The following is a 12,654-nucleotide window of genomic DNA, read 5'->3' as shown; positions in this document are numbered from 1 at the left end:
AGTACAGTATTACACACACTTCATCAAGGTCTTATTTCAAAGAGATGACCATCTTTTCTGGTCATCGGTATAGCACTCAGGCACGGAGCTCCGGGGGAATTTTCACTAAAACTAACTACAAACCGTGCGAGAGCTCCGGAGGAGACCGGCCGAACCGACTGTTCCCATCCTGTTCACATGGAACCCTTCTCCACTTCGAGGGCTCAAAGCACGCCGTCATTTATTTATTTAACATCATTATTGGAACTGATATTTTGGTTGATGTTTTTCTCCGGGCAGGTTAACAAAATCTACCTTATATTTGCTCGGCGTATTGGTCGTCTTTACAGAAGACTCCAGGAGGTAACTCAGGTTTGACCTTCAGTAAGTGTTGCAATATCTCATGAAGGAAATACTATCCGCCTCGGTGATGAATAGAGTCTTCTCCATTTGGGTGATTTAAATAAAGGCTTACTGGAAGACTATGACAGCAGAAAGAAGTGTGTGCGACATGAACTCTAGCAGGAATGTCTGCCCTGTGACTGGCTGGCGACCAGTTCAGGGTGTAGTGCGCCTTTCGCTTTTTTGTTTCCGAGGCTGTCAGTTATGAATGAATAATTGCTTCATGAATTATGTCTGCCACAAGCATTGACCAAAAACAACTGCACGCGGAGCGGTCTAAGGCGTTGCGTTCAGGTCGCAGTCTCCCCAGGAGGCGTGGGTTCGAATCCCACCTCAGACAGAGCCCATTGAAAGTACCAAGCAATTAAATATGGATGCGGAAAAATGGAAATTTCCCGGCATCAGCTTCATCCTGAAGCCTGGAAAGTCATTAATTTGATTGTCCAGTATTTCCTTCATGAGATATTGCAACACTTTTAGCCTTAGATGGAGTTTACCACCCGCTTTGCGCTAACGATGACTTGGTGAGACGTGGAACGACTCGTTTTATTGGTATAATTTTCAGCCGCGCACTCATGTCACAAATGAGTTGACCTAAGATGGTGCAGCCGATCACGAAATATATACAGCAAGCCAACAGGGTGAATAGAAATCTCGATTTCGATAATTTTGCATGAGCAGTCTTAAAAAAAGTCACAGCACTTTTTTAGAAATTCAATCAAATTGGGCTTGGTCGGGACTTGTCGGTTACACTATCTATCATCCAGCTCTGACAAAATGTCACAAGAACAAAGAAATTTGGGATATTAATTACTTGAACTTTTCCTTTTTTTCTTTTTAGAGTTTGGGTTTTTTATATGCACAGCAAAAATATCATAATATTTTTTATATTTTAGACATTTTTTTACTGGTTCCAGTGCAGTACAGTGGTACCTTGACTTCCAAGTGACCCAAGTTAAACATATTACAAGATATGAGATGTTGACTAGCCGTTTGAAGCTAAAGTTAACTGCAGGATACACATAGCCAATAGAATCAGAAACGTTTTTAGATGCAGCCTTACTCCATTGGGTTCCACCCTACCCCAACTGACTTTGGGCTCAATGCGGACTACACAATCAGATTCCTATCCAAGGCCGTATTTAAAGGAATAACGGGTACAAATACCTCAAAATTTCCTTAAGTAAATTGACTCATTAAATACCGACTGACAGTTGAACAGCTGTAAACAAGTGAATGCACCAGATACGGCAAAAATGGTAGATAAGTCAGACCTTGAATTGGTATTCTTGGACCGCCATCATGGGCGGGAAAACAATGACATACACTGTACACAGTCATATTGGATCGCGTCACGTGATCGGCCCAAGATGGCTGAGAGTTCAATTTGGAAGTGCCACTGCAAAAGTCGCGACTCTTGATATGGACTTTCAATGCTCTTAAATGGTTAAATAGTCCACTGAGCTTGCAGTTTCCTAAGGGGATGGGGAGGGGGGGTGTAGAAGAGTTTTCTGAATTTGTGGCTGATTTGGTAACTCATGCGGATAATATATCATGGGCGACTTCAACATTCATATGAATCTCCCGTCGGAACCCATGCTTTTCAACAGTTAGCAAGCGCCCTCCAGTTAGCTTCCTTTCATTAATTCCTTAAGCCGACGTAATCGTAATGTCAAATATTATAAAAGTTTTTGCATAAAAAAAAAGCCAGTAACATTTCAGAGTAGCACCTTTTAAAAATTCTGAATTGTATGGAAGCTTCCTCTGTACAGAAAAACCTTTGAATATCAAATAGTAATCATGAGCCCGCTCACAATGGAAATTAAACGTGCATTTTCATTGACTTTTCAGCTGGCAAGAAAAAAAAGTCCTTATCAAAAAAAAAAAAAAAATTTGTTTTTATAACACCTCAAATATCACAGCTCGCCCCCGTGATTAGCGAAATACATGAATTGATGTTAACATGATCTCTCCTCGATGGAAAGCTCGATCAGGCTCAGCAAACATCATGTCGCATGATGGTGTCTTGAGACCCGTCTTTATCAGCTGATGTTCCAGTAAAAGCAAGTTTTGAGAATTTGGGGAAAGTTTAAACACAATATTTGACAGAATGCCATGGTTAGACTAGTGAGGGTTTCATAGAACATTTTATAGTGACGATTTTTTGAGGGTTGATTCAGATGCCATCGTGCGGGTGTCTGTTCTGTGTCTCAAGTGGGCTTTTACCGTAAACTTGAAGACATGACTTACAATCCATATTTAAATAGAATAACCTCAAATAATATATTTTTAATTTAGTGGCGTTCAATATATTTGCGAGACCAGCGTCATCCTATTCTCTTAAACATTTCATGCATTTGTGGGAAATTGTTTTTATTATGAAAAACATGTGCTCGGGCGTCACTTGGGCTGGATGGACGCCTCCCAGGATGCCTTTCTACACTATATAAAGGTGGAAATTTACATTGGAAACGTTGAATTTTTCTTTCTTTAAAATTCAAGGATATAAAGATCTAAGGGAGGACCTGGGGAGACTGCGACCTGAACACAACGCCTTAGACCGCTCCGCCATCCTGGCAACTGGTAATGCTCTCTTGACTGTGTTTGCTTTGTTCTTGCTTGGTAGTTTCAATGGGCACTGTCTGAGGCGGGATTTGAACCCACGCCTCCTGGGGAGACTGCGACCTGATTTATTTACAGGCTAGGTTAAATTCTATCCAATTGTTACCATTTTTGACCCACTCTAACCCCTTTAACCTTGCTTTAATTTTTCACTGTGATCGCGTTCAACTCCTTGTAGTCGACGCACGGCCGGAGAGATTTGTCTTTCTTCTCCACGAACCTCACATAGCAAATGTGTACAGTGCGAGCTGAAAATGCATTTTCAGCACTAAAAAACCAAACTTATATAACACCTAAACATAATTCAATTTAGGCGCTACCTCTTCCCTCACAAACGCGAATCGATGTTATTACCAATCACAAAATAGTCTTTTTGACAGGGATTGTTTTGGTGGCCATCAACCCATTGCCTTGATGAAAACCAAAGCATATAGCACCGTATTGTTAAAGTGTGCATTCAATATTCTGTTGTGTAGGAGGCTTGCTCTTTTTTCCATTCAAGCCCTTCATTATGGCATTCAATTGTAACAGACGTAAAAGGAAACACAGTTCAGTACTGCATGTTTTTAGGCCATGAAAAAAAATGCTTCAATGTAAAAAGACATCCTGAAGCCTGGGCAGTATTTGGCCATTATGATGTCTAAGAAGCGGGGACCTCGCCGCGGTCAATTATGCCTTCTGTCTGATATTTTTCAGTGGAATTGAATGGGCTAACCAGTTTGTCAAGGGGAGTAAACTAATACTCAGCAAGGACCAAATAAAGTTGCTTTGTTAATGATCATTGTATGGCTTCCCTCAAAGAAAAAACCGCGGCAACCCACACCCGAAAGTTCATGCATAGTCTCCCCACTAGGATAGTCACCACCCCCCTTCCAAGCATAGGGGTGAGCTCGCCATTTGTTATTTTAATTATTTGGTTGTTTAATAGTTTTTTTTTTTTTTATAATGTCGCAGTCGCTAATTATTCGCTAAGTGGTTATAACATAACGCAATCGGTATACCACCTGACATTTTCATGTACCTTTTTATTTACCCCCTCTTGATTATTTTTCCGATTGTTCGATCGCATTTTTGACCGTCGTTACCGCCGTTCTGGCTCGAAACACTCTTTCTCCAGAATGAAGGACCTGTTAAAAGTAGGCCGAGTGGCCCTCAAGTTCAACCGCGTGGATGCTCCGTCGGGGACGGCCCGGCGTTCGTGAAAGTCAGGCCGAAGAGGACGGCCTTCTCCCGGACACAAGTTGGGCCGAGTGGCCCTCAAGTTCAACCGCGTGGATGCTCCGAACACTGATCCCCAACAATACATCTCCTGACGGTCGCCTTGGTAAAGAGCTAACGATTTATGTAGTGCATTTTTGTCCAACAGTGGGCTAGATGATCTCATCGAAATCCCCAACTGGCAGAAGTTTAAACATGCAGGAAATCTGCATACTTGAAACAAATCACCCATCTAGCGCATCTTGTAAATTTTCTTAGTTAAAACTACTGTTGAATTTGATGTTTGTTGTGTTAGCAAAAGACGGATTGCTGTCATAAAACATAAAGAAAGTCTAATATGTAAAAGAAAATTCCTGCTGTGAGCTGCGTTGGCTGCAAGAAATAATTCCTGTTATTTTCAAACAACGGGAGAGCGCAAAAGGACTCATTACTGCGGCGAGGACGAGGCGAGCCGGGCGGCGGAATCAGCATAATGGCGGGCGTGTTTGGGAAGATTGCGTGGCCGCGTGTAAAATAAAAGTGCTATTTGCCGCCTGTCTTCAAAAACAAAAGGATAAATATGTTCCATTTTCCCCAACTTAGCTCTCATTTCACGCTGTTCTCTCGCGTTTCATTTCACGCTCGGCTTCAGCCTATTTATAGATGACGTGGAGGAGGGAGGCCATTACTGCACGTGTGTGTGTGCGTGCGCGTGTGTGTGTGGGCAGTGTCACATAAAAATCACATTCCAACACAAATTGAGTGAAAGCTACATTCAGATTTGAGAATAATGTGCTGCCTGGGATCCGTCACTCTTTGGTGGAGGAATGGGGGGGCGGGAAAGAAAAAAAAAAAGTGTCAGGTGTTCCCGAGATGTTTCACCTCAGTGGAGGTAATTCATTAAGCAACTTTCAATTCGTTTGGCTTCATTTTCTCCTCAATGTTTTCCCCAGATGCAAAACAACAGAATGCAATTAAAATAAATACAATTTGTCATTGAATCTCCGTTTTAAAAGCCACTGTTATACTCTGTTTTATTATTTCATAACGTCGGCGCTGTTGTCAGCAACATAAATGAAATTCGTTCAGTTCATTTCTCATTAAATGGGCACCATGAGAATGATTAGAAAACTGAGGAAAATGAAGAGACCACGGGAAAATGATACGTTTTACTGATTGTTCCCATTTATTTGTATGTGTCAAAAATAATTGAAATTTCCACCTTTATATAGTGTAGAAAGGCATTCTGAAGCCTGGAAAGTCATTAATTTGATTGTCCAGTATTTCCTTCATGAGATATTGCAACACTTAGAAAAGGTGTACAGCGCCAGCATATTTGAAGAGTTTGAATTTTGTTCAATGGACCATTCATATACGAGCCAGCAAAACACAGCGAGAAAACCAGCGCTGTTTTGACTGTCCTCTGGAGCCTCACTCTGTCCGCCTCAGTGCAGCCGCTGTACCAGGTGGAGACACAGTACGTCAGCAGGCTCTCGATGGACGAGTGGTAATTTGAAGTGGTTTTTGTGTTTAACTAAATTCCTGGACACTGCCTGATTTTTTTCAGAGCTGTACAACCACTAGAAAGGGTGGTTCCCACAATGTGAGTTTTGCTCAGGTGGCCCGAGCCCCCTCCTGGAACAGAAGCATGCAAGTTTAGAACGGCAAATTATCACACTATACAATCAAAAAATGAGTTATATGATGGGACAGCAGGTGCAAAGTCCACGTCAGAGTGTTGGCGTTAAAATCAACTAATGGGACGCCGTCTGCAGGCGACTGCAAACATGTTGCATCACAGGTGACCAAATGTGACGATGACATCGGCCCCTACACGTCCTCCACCCTCATGCTGAGCACCACAATATCGCTGTGCCTCAGGGCTGCTGTGGCATGCTGCACTGCACTGGATGGTGTCCACGACTCTTCTCAATGAGTTCAATATTTATAAAATGTTTCTATATTTGTTATTAATTGAACTAAGTCTGTATGTGATTTCCAATTTTACATTTTAATATTTACCTATTTCACTATATAAATAATCCAATCTATAAAAAATATAATAAAGCATGAAAAAAAACTTCCGGGGCAAGTCCATTCCAAACCTCTCTTCAAGAACAAAGTCCCTAAGTTTGCTGCTGCATCACAACGTAGTCTTTGAGTGGGTGCCCGGGGAAGGTGCTCCTATTCGGGCCAAGTGTGTGTTTTGTGGCATCCAGCTACTTAGAAATTTCAAACAGTGGCAGCTTCATTGGTTAAAGTGCAAACGGCATTCATCCCGTTCTGCCTGCGGCGTAGATGTCTCAATTTTTTTCTTTTCAATATGTTCTAATATTTTTCTCACTGTCTTTACAAAAAAAAAAAAAAACGTATTCTGAGGCGAACTCCAGCAGAGCGGTAAGCCTGAGGACGTCACGCACAGTCGTTTTTTTAACATTTCTCGAGGGCCATGGCGAGCCATTTCAAAAAAGCTGCACAACTAACGTATAAAATATTGATAAATTTGCGCTGCCTATCAGGCCGAGCAAATTTATCAATATTTTCATGAGTGTGTTGAGCAAGCGCATCTTACCGTCATTACGAAGCACGAGTGGGGTGAGCGGGCCCTTATTTGATGGGCCTCGCACCGCCCGTGCACCATACACAAGGTGATTGTAATGGTTTATGTTATAGACGTCAAACAATTGTTGATGTTGCAGATTTTGATACAAATGGTCATGTTTGAGTGAGGGGTTGTGGACCCAAAAGCAGGCAAGTGAGGGAGGAGTGACCCCGTCCTCCGCTACTTTCCCGTGCCTCACCTGTCACAAGAATGAAGGCAAGTCACGCTCCACATTGTGAGGAGGCCATTGAGTTGGTTCTCTCACCTGCAGAAAAGCAGAGGTTGCGGTTGGCGTCATAGAAGAAGGACACGGTGACGGCATGCTTGCTGGCCGCTAATTTCTTCCATGACCATGATAGTCTCAAATTATCATATCTCCAACCCGTGGTGAAAGGTGCGCTTTTGGAACCTTTTGAGGTCCAAATCTGAGATTCACTTCGCAAGCTGTAAAACCATTAATAAGTTATTAGTTTATTGTGTGATCAATTTAGACGCTGTTGTGTGATTCAGGGTCCAGGATGCGGTTAGCCTCGTTTCTCTCTTCCACCTGGTCCACCCTCAGATACCATTAAAACCCCAGATTAGAGCGTTGTTAACGTCAAAATCTAATAGTATAATGTCAAATAGTCTACAAACACGTCGACGGATTTTTTTTAAATAATGTTTGCAGATTTATGGAGCAGCTACTGTATTGCACATTGAAATGACCTGATTCCGACTTGTTGATGATGAGCATTTTTGTTCATTCAAGAGTTTAATGGGTAGGATTTCTAAATAGGGTGGAGAACTAAATCACCAGGGCGGCCTGAATGGACTCGCCAAGGCCGGAGAACATCTCGTGGTGTCTCTGGCGGTAAATTGAAGGCGACGCTGCTCGCTGAGCAGATGCGGCGTCGCGCTCCTGCGACCGCTGCGAGGTCCCTATTCACAAAGCGTCTCAACTGCTATGAGCCGCGCCGTGCCCGCCAACAGCCTTCCACGGTCGGATAATCGCCGTCCCGTCTGGTGCAAATGAGCGAAGCTATCTGGCCTTCTTTTAGTGTGGTCTTCCTGCGATGGCCTACGTCGCCCCGTGTCGATCGAAAGGGAGTCGTCTTGAATGTGTTTGCTTTGTTCTTGCTTGGTACTTTCAATGGGCTCTGTCTCAGGCGGGATTCGAACCCACGCCCATAGCTTACTAACCGAAAGTGGAGCAGCAAATTTTCAATCGGTCGCTGGATAAGACTGCCGAGTGTGGATTTATTTATTTTCATTTTCGATGGGCCTGATTAAGACATTTAACGGGCCACATGTGGCCCCCGGGCCGTAGTTTGCCCACACCTGGTTTAAGCACGTAGCTCTGAACTACTACTTTTGCCACGGTCCGCCGGAGAAGGCCAGCCTTGACGTGCCAGTGTTACCCCACATTAACATATTAACATCATACTTTTCAGGTCAGTGTTCAATGCACCATAAAATCTCGGGACACTCAGCGATGCAGCAAAAGTCCACTCAACACGCAGTGTCCATGGATCCCAAAAGGTATTTCTTAATGCGGTTTGTGGTTATTGTATTGTGGCTTCCGTGCTCATCCACCACTATGACCAAGGTTTCTCTGTGGAAGACGAAATTCATTGAGGTATTAAAACGAACGTGTACAATGACTTCTGGGTCACGTTGTTTTCTTGCGCTGGTGTGAAAGTGATTATTTTGATAGACGTATTTATCCGTCAATGGTATTAAACGAGTTAATTGTCAGCCATTTAGTAGAAGTGCATTTAATTGCTCAGTCCGTTTTTTTTTCCATCATCGGTCACATTGCAACTGCGGGGAGAATCATTCCTTCGTTGCGGTCTGAAAATTGGCTAGAAAAGACTCAAGACATTGATCTTACGCTATCCCTATTTTTGTGACTTTCCTTCGAAGGGCGTGGCTATTGCGGGCGTCACACTTGCCGCAGACGCTCAAGAGTCTCCAGAGTGGCTTCAAGCACACTCATGATGGAAGCTTGCAGCTGCAGACGTGAGTGGACGCTTGCACAAGGTCCTCATAAAAATAAATAAAACACACAACGCTTATCAGTATTATTAAAAGGGTGATTATAATGTACTTAAGTTTTCCCCAAAATAATGTGTCTAAACCAATGCTTCTCAATTATTTTCTGTTACGCGCACTTCAGCAAGAAGAAAACAATTCAGTTCACCTTGGAGACCTGCTGCGGATATGGGTACGGCCTTGTGGCAATCACTCGCAAGGAAGAATAAATAGTGCCATTTGAATTTCCATCAGTACTTCATATTGGTATCGGTGATGACTCGAGTGAATCGAGCTGGTATCGATCAGAGAAAAAAAAATTATTTGCGTTCCCTCGCAAAATCGGCGCTTCGTATTTCCGTTTCCTGTTTAGCGTTCTCGGGATCAAAGGTCAACATCATAAAATTGATTCCCCGCCCGTGCCCGGGGAAGGTGCTCCTCTACGGCTTTATTGGACAATCAAATTAATGACTGCCCAGGCTTCAGGATGTCTTCATCGCTGGGCCCCAAAGCAGCATCAGCAGCGACCGCTGCGAAGTCCCTATTGTTTTTGTAGGCGCGTCGCTGAAACCGCGTCTTTTTAAAGGTTCAAAATTGCCGCCACCATAATGGCCCGGTTGATATTTCTGAATCAAACAATGACAAAGTCGTTACCAAAGGTCATTTTTGTACGAGTTATCACTTTGACGCGCATGATGCACACACACACGTACACACGTTCAAGGCTGGAAAAACACCTTGACTCACTCACCCACTACAGCAGGGGTCCACTGTAAAGCTCTTTCAGTTGCTCATGCAACAAAACCTACATTGGGGAGACAGGAAGGAGTTTAAACAGAAGAAAGAAAGAACACAATACAGAGTGCGATTCTGCAGGCGACAAGCTGTGATTTTCATCTCCCTGGTGGCTTTTGGAGCGTGCCTCAAAAGTCACAGATCAGAGGCTGATACTGAAGCGAGCAAATTGCCCCCCACCTTGTCGCGCCGACTCCAACGTTATTCTCAAAATACGTCGTTTGAAACCGCAAACATGGATAGTCAGTGTTTTTTTTTTATACTATCCTTACTAAAATGTGAGTTTAATTTTGCATTCTAGACAAAATTATGCCCCATCCTCGCATATTGCCTCATTTAGTGCTTTACGATAGGATGGGGCATAATGGACTGTCTCGCGGGGGAAAGAAAGAGGAAAAAAGGGGGGGGATTGTCCAGTATTTCCTTCATGAGATATTGCAACACTTAGAAAAGGTGTACAGCGCCAGCAGACAATGAATTTTCAGCACTAAAAAAACGAAACTTCATTAACAGCTAGATTGTTAGGATAAGCAGGAAGAGCGTAGGCGGGTGTGAGCTAATTAAAATTTGGGGTTTCCCATCTTGTATGTTTGGGTTCTTAGTTTATCCGCTTTAAGTTAGCGCTATTTGCTATGAGAGGCATTATCTCAAAAGGGAAATATTGGACAATCAAATTAATGACTGCCCAGGCTTCAGGATGTCTTTTTACACTATATAAAGGTGGAAATTTACATTGGAAACGTTTGGTTTAGCTGTTATAAAAGTTTGGTTTTTTAGTGCTGAAAATGCATTTTCAGCTCGCACTGTACACATTTGCTATGTGAGGCATTATCTCATAAGGGAAATACTGGACAATCAAATTAATGACTTCCCAGGCTTCAGGATGCCTTTTTACACTGACTGATCATTGCATATATTGATCAGCTAGCTCAATTTGCCTCTTCATCTCATTGTGATTTCTAAGTAGGTGTATGATCTTTTTACAGCAACTTTTCACGAAAAAGGACGAATTTCGTATTGTGACATCCTCATATATGCTCGGATGACTGTTTCGGCCATTCAATCAGATTCGTTAAAAGGGCACCGTGCCGTACGTCAAAATGTAAAAAATGATATTGATTGGCGCAAGGTGTATAACTGAATATAAACATATAGATGTCTTCAGTAAATTTTATTTTTTTTCTATATTCTCAATTAGTCATTTTATTTGTCCACATTAAGAAATAGTTAATTCATGTATTTATTTGCAGGTTGTCAGATATCAGTCGCTCGTGCCCGGGCAGAAGAAGTGCTCCAATTTGGCTTAACTGTGACACGACGGCTCGGACTACGTGCTGGGACCCTGTGTGTACTATTGATGAAGTTTGGTGCAGTTCTGAGCATTATTTGTGGCTAATAGTGCCGTTTGCGGTCGGACAGTGCGGGGGTTCGAATCCCACCTCAGACAGAGCCCGTTGAAAGTACCAAGCAAGAACAAAGCAAACACAGTCAAGAGAGCATTAACTTTCAAATATTAAATACTTGGCTCAAGGAAGGTTGCGCAAACACTGGATCAAACCAGATTAAGGCTGATTGGCCGAAATTGACTGATATCTGCGTCCTTCTCTTTTGGAATTAGTACACCTCCAGCCCTTCGCCATGCCTTTGGTATTATCCCCTTCTGCCAGACGATTCTCATTAGCCTCCAAAGATAGCGTAGGACATCTGGTGAGTTCTTGTAGAGCTTATATGGCACTCTGCTTTATCGGCTTATCCTGTGGGACAGCCACCTCTTTGTCCTCAAGAGTGATGAAGACGTCTTTAGAGGGATCTGAAATGAAACAATTATTTATGTTATGACCACTACGAAGAATTTGAAAATGACCACCTTTTAAGTTTTGTCATGATTTTTAAAATAATTGTTTGTTCACAAACTCAAATGTATTAAGTAAAAACGGACACTTATGCTATTTACCCGGCTGAATAATTTGGATTGTCTTAATTCGAAAATTTTTATCGGATGCATATGATCGAAACATTTGGTTTAGCTGTTAATGAAGTTTCGTTTTTTTAGTGCTGAAAATTCATTGTCTGCTGGCGCTGTACACCTTTTCTAAGTGTTGCAATATGACTGCCCAGGCTTCAGGATGTCTTTTTACACCACGTGCCTCTGTGGTTGCACGCCTGAAGGTGTGAACACATCCGAATGACACATACGCTTATCTTCAAAAACTGCAATAATGTTTATGGTCCAGGTGGACTACCAGTAAAATGGTAAGGACAGGTCAAGGGGTCAGAGGGAATCTATAGCCTGAAGGTAATTACACTTGTGAAAAGGATACTACCCAAATCAGCAGTTCTCACCCCTACAAATGTCAAAGATGTTAACACACAAAAAAAAACATCACTCAGACACAATATTTTTTGATGGATACTGCTCCAATTATATAAATTTTTTTTTTTTTTTAAAACTCTTGAGCTCTTTGTTGCAACATCTTCTGCTTTGTTTTTGCTTGGTACTTTCAATGGGCTCTGTCTGAGGTAATAACTCATTTTGACACGTTTCCAATGTAAACTTCCACCTGTTAATGAAGTTTCGTTTTTTTAGTGCTGAAAATTCATTGTCTGCTGGCGCTGTACACTTTTTCTAAGTGTTGCAATATCTCATGAAGAATGCACAGCCACGCACCAGCGTCTCCAAGGAGCGTTTTTCTGACAAAGTATCCTCCCCAAGGGCGACTCATTGACGTGGCAGCAAGGCATGACACGAGAGGAACCATCTCCACCTGCAAGTGTACTCCCCAAGTCTGAAGAAGTACCCTACATAGAATCTGTGGGACCTTGTGACCTCTGTATTGACAATGACAACACAGATTTATTCTTTTATTTTTGTGCATGTTTCGGCACACAGAGACGAAGAACCATCCGTACAGTGCGAGCTGAAAATGCATTTACAGCACTAAAAAACCAAACTTTTATAACAGCTAAACCAAACGTTTCCAATGTAAATTTCCACCTTTATATAGTGTAGAAAGGCATCCTGAAGCCTGGAAAGTCATTGATTA

This window comes from Idiotropiscis lumnitzeri, chromosome 22, assembly GCF_059441095.1.
Source record: "Idiotropiscis lumnitzeri isolate Australia: NSW breed Sydney's pygmy pipehorse chromosome 22, RoL_Ilum_1.0, whole genome shotgun sequence".
Classification (NCBI taxonomy): Eukaryota; Metazoa; Chordata; class Actinopteri; order Syngnathiformes; family Syngnathidae; genus Idiotropiscis; species Idiotropiscis lumnitzeri.
This window is presented reverse-complemented; position numbering follows the sequence as displayed.